The sequence below is a fragment of the Arachis hypogaea genome, chromosome 10, assembly GCF_003086295.3.
Source record: "Arachis hypogaea cultivar Tifrunner chromosome 10, arahy.Tifrunner.gnm2.J5K5, whole genome shotgun sequence".
NCBI classification, from domain to species: domain Eukaryota; kingdom Viridiplantae; phylum Streptophyta; class Magnoliopsida; order Fabales; family Fabaceae; genus Arachis; species Arachis hypogaea.
The window spans coordinates 81,987,289-81,992,263 of record NC_092045.1 but is presented as its reverse complement, the minus strand read 5'-3'; the positions used below and the strand labels follow the sequence as shown (position 1 = coordinate 81,992,263).

The following is a 4,975-nucleotide window of genomic DNA, read 5'->3' as shown; positions in this document are numbered from 1 at the left end:
ATCAAATCTTTTTAAAATGTTTTTTTTAAATCATATTTTCTCAATCACATTTTCTTAAAACTAATCATATCTTCTTAACCACATCTTTTTCAAAATAGATTTCAATCAAATCTTTTTGATTTCTAATTTCAAAATCTTTTTCAAAAATCACTTGATTTCTTTTCCACTCTTGGTTTTCGAAAATCAACTAAAGTCTTTCAAAATGTTTTCAAAATCTTTTACCTAATTTTCGAAAACTTCTTCCCCTCTTCTCACATCCTTCTATTTATGAACTAACACTATTCCTTAATGCACAATTCGAACTCCATCTTCTTTGATAAGTTCGAATTTTCTACTTCTGCCTTCTATTTTTCTTTTCCTCTGACACCTCAAGGAATCTCTATACTGTGACATAGAGGATTCCACATTTTCTTGTTCTCTTCTCTTTCTTATGAGCAGAAGCAAGGACAAAAGCATTCTTGTTGAGGCTGATCCTGAACCTGAAAGGACCTTGAAGCGAAAGCTAAGAGAAGCCAAGGCACAACTCTCTGTAGAGGACCTAACAGAAATCTTCAAAGAAGAAGAACCCATGGCAGCCGAAAACAACAACAATGCCAACAATGCAAGGAAGATGCTGGGTGACTTTACTGCACCTACTCCTGACTTCTATGGGAGAAGCATCTCTATCCCTGCCATTGGAGCAAACAACTTTGAGCTTAAGCCTCAATTAGTTTCTCTAATGCAACAGAATTGCAAGTTCCATGGACTTCCGTTGGAAGATCCTCATCAGTTCTTAGCTGAGTTCCTGCAAATCTGTGACACTGTCAAGACTAATGGGGTTGACCCTGAGGTCTACAGACTTATGCTATTCCCTTTTGCTGTAAGAGACAAAGCTAGGATATGGTTGGACTCACAACCTAAAGAAAGCCTAAACTCTTGGGAAAAGTTAGTCAATGCCTTCTTGGCAAAGTTCTTTCCACCTCAAAAATTAAGTAAGCTTAGAGTGAAAGTCCAAACCTTCAGACAGAAGGAAGGAGAATCCTTCTATGAAGCTTGGGAAAGATACAAACAATTAATCAAAAAGTGTCCCTCTGACATGCTTTCTAAATGGAGCATCATAGGTATTTTCTATGATGGTCTCTCTGAACTATCCAAGATGTCTTTGGATAGCTCTGCTGGAGGATCTCTTCATCTGAAGAAGACGCCTATAGAAGCTCAAGAGCTGATTGAAATGGTTACAAATAACCAATTCATGTACACTTCTGAAAGGAATCCTGTGAACAATGGGACTAATCAGAAGAAAGGAGTTCTTGAGATTGATACTCTGAATGCCATATTGGCTCAGAACAAAATATTGACTCAACAAGTCAATATGATTTCTCAAAGTCTGTTTGGAATGCAAAATGCACCAGGTAGTACTAAGGAGGCTTCATCTGAGGAAGAAGCTTATGATCCTGAGAACCCTTCAATGGAAGAGGTGAATTACATGGGAGAACCCTATGGAAACACCTATAATCCTTCATGGAGAAATCATCCAAATCTCTCATGGAAGGATCAACAGAGACCTCAACAAGGTTTCAACAATAATAATGGTGGAAGAAACAGGTTTAGCAGTGGCAAGCCTTTTCCATCATCTTCTCAGCAACAGACAGAGAGTTCTAAGCAGAACAACTCTGACTTAGCAACCATGGTCTCTGATCTAATCAAAACCACTCAAAGTTTCATGACTGAAACAAGGTCCTCCATTAGAAACGTGGAGGCACAAGTGGGTCAGCTGAGCAAGAGAATTACTGAACTCCCTCCTAGTACTCTTCCAAGCAATACAGAAGAAAATCCAACAGGAGAGTGCAAGGCCATCAACATGGCCGAATTTGGAGAGGAGGAAGAGGCAGTGAACGCCACTGAGGAAGACCTCAATGGACGTCCACTGGCCTCCAATGAGTTCCCCAATGAGGAACCATGGGAATCTGAGGCTCAAAATGAGACCATAGAGATTCTATTGGACTTACTTCTGCCATTCATGAGCTCTGATGAGTATTCTTCCTCTGAAGAGGATGAGTATGTCACTGAAGAGCAAGTTGCTAAATACCTTGGAGCAATCATGAAGCTGAATGACAAGTTATTTGGAAATGAGACTTGGGAGGATGAACCCCCTTTGCTCACCAAAGAACTGGATGACTTGTCTAGGCAGAAACTGCCTCAAAAGAGACAGGATCCTGGGAAGTTTTCAATACCTTGTACCATAGGCACCATGACCTTCAAGAAGGCCTTGTGTGACTGAGGGTCAAGTGTAAACCTCATGCCTCTCTCTGTAATGGAGAAGCTAGGGATCTTTGAGGTGCAAGCTGCAAAAATCTCACTAGAGATGGCAGATAATTCAAGAAAACAAGCCTATGGACTTGTAGAGGATGTTCTGGTAAAAGTTGAAGACCACTACATCCCTGCTGATTTCATAGTCCTAGAGACTGGGAAGTGCATGGATGAATCCATCATCCTTGGCAGACCCTTCCTAGCCACAGCAAAGGCTGTGATTGATGTTGATAGAGGGGAATTGATCATTCAAGTGAATGAAGAATCCTTTGTGTTTAAGGCTCAAGGATATCCCTCTGTCATCATGGAGAGGAAGCATGAAGAGCTTCTCTCAAAACAGAGCCAAACAGAGCCCCCACAGTCAAACTCTAAGTTTGGTGTTGGGAGGCCACAACCAAATTCTAAGTTTGGTGTTGAACCCCCACATTCAAACTCTAAGTTTGGTGTTGGGAGGTTCCAACATTGCTCTGAGTATCTGTGAGGCTCCATGAGAGTCCTCTGTCAAGCTACTGACATTAAAGAAGCGCTTGTTGGGAGGCAACCCAATGTTATATTTTATATATTTTTCTTTGTTATTTTATGTTTTTTTGTATGTTGATGATCATGAGAAGTCACAAAATCAATGAAAAAAGCAAAAACAGAATGAAAAGCAGAAAGAAAAATAGCACACCCTGGAGGAGAGCATGCTGGTGTTTAAACGCCAGTAAGGCTAGCTGTTGGGCGTTTAACGCCCAGTCTGGCACCATTCTGGGCGTCTAACGCCAGAAAGGGGCACCAGACTGGCGTTAAACGCCAGAAAAGGGCAAGAAGCTGGCGTTAAACGCCAGAAATGGGCACCAGCCCGGCGTTTAACGCCAGAATTGGCTAAAAACGCAATTTTGCATGCCATTTGGTGCAGGGGTGACTTTTCCTTGACACCTCAGGATCTGTGGACCCCACAGGATCCCCACCTACCCCACCACTCTCTCTCTTCTTCACCCATTCACCAATCACCTCAACACCTCTTCCCCAAAAACCCTTCACCTATCAAATCCCATCTTTCTCTTCACCACTCACATCCATCCTTCATAAAACCCCACCTACCTCACCCTTCAAATTCAAACCACTTTCCCTCCCAAACCCTCCCATACATAGCCGAACATCACCCTTCCCCCTCTCCTATATAAACCCATCTTCACTCCTTCATTTTCACACAACCTACACACCACTTCTTCCCCTTCTTGGCCGAACACAAAGCCATTCCATTCTTTCTCATTTCTTCTTCTTCTACTCTCTTCTTCCTTCTTTTGCTCGAGGACGAGCAAACCTTTTAAGTTTGGTGTGGTAAAGGCATTGCTTTTTGTTTTTCCATAACCATTTATGGCATCCAAGGCCGGAGAAACCTCTAGAAAGAGGAAAGGGAAGGCAAAAGCCTCTACCTCCGAGTCATGGGAGATGGAGAGATTCATCTCAAGGGTGCATCAAGACCACTTCTATGAAGTTGTGGCCTTGAAGAAGGTGATCCCCGAGGTCCCTTTTTCACTCAAAAAGAGTGAATATCCGGAGATCCGACATGAGATCCGAAGAAGAGGTTGGGAAGTTCTTACCAACCCCATTCAACAAGTCGGAATCTTAATGGTTCAAGAGTTCTATGCCAATGCATGGATCACCAAGAACCATGATCAAAGTGTGAACCCAGATCCAAAGAATTGGCTTACTATGGTTCGGTGGAAATACTTGGATTTTAGTCCGGAAAATGTAAGGTTGCCATTCAACTTGCCCATGATGCAAGGAGATGAACATCCTTACACTAGAAGGGTCAACTTTGATCAGAGGTTGGACCAAGTCCTCACAGTCATTTGTGAAGAGGGCGCCCAATGGAAGAGAGATTCAAGAGGAAAGCCGGTTCAATTGAGAAGGCATGACCTCAAACCTGTGGCTAGAGGATGGTTGGAGTTCATCCAACGCTCAATCATTCCCACTAGCAACCGGTCCGAAGTTACTATAGACCGGGCTATCATGATTCATAGCATCATGATTGGAGAAGAAATAGAAGTTCATGAGATTATATCCTAAGAACTCTATAAGGTGGCGGACAAGTCTTCTACTTTGGCAAGGTTAGCCTTTCCTCATCTCATTTGTCACCTCTGTTATTCAGTTGGAGTTGACATAGAGGGAGACATCCCCATTGATGAGGATAAGCCCATCACTAAGAAAAGGATGGAGCACACAAGAGATCCCACTCATCATGAGATCCCTGAGATTCCTCAAGGAATGCACTTTCCTCCACAAAACTATTGGGAGCAACTAAACACCTCCCTAGGAGAATTGAGTTCCAACATGGGACAACTAAGGGTGGAGCACCAAGAACATTCCATCCTCCTCCATGAAATTAGAGAAGATCAAAGAATCATGAGAGAGGAGCAACAAAGACAAGGAAGAGACATTGAGGAGCTCAAGCACTCCATAGGATCTTCAAGAGGAAGAACAAGCCGCCATCACTAAGGTGGACCCGTTCTTTAATTTCCTTGTTCTTTATTTTCCTGTTTTTCGAAAATTATGCTTGTGTTTATCTATGTTTGTGTCTTGTGATCATTAGTGTCTTAGTGTCTATGCCTAAAAGTTATGAATGTCCTATGAATCCATCACCTCTCTTGAATAAAAAATATTCTTAATTGAAAAAGAAAAGAATTGCATGAATTTTGAA

At 42.2% G+C, this 4,975-nt stretch overlaps 1 non-coding gene across 1 annotated transcript; it reads right to left on the bottom strand.

Annotated features, from left to right (window-relative positions):
* Positions 1–973: 973 nt before the first annotated feature.
* On the bottom strand, positions 974–1,081 carry LOC112718731 (small nucleolar RNA R71). Its single transcript, XR_003161058.1, has one exon. It is a non-coding gene; the product is annotated as a small nucleolar RNA R71 (small nucleolar RNA).
* Positions 1,082–4,975: the final 3,894 nt, after the last annotated feature.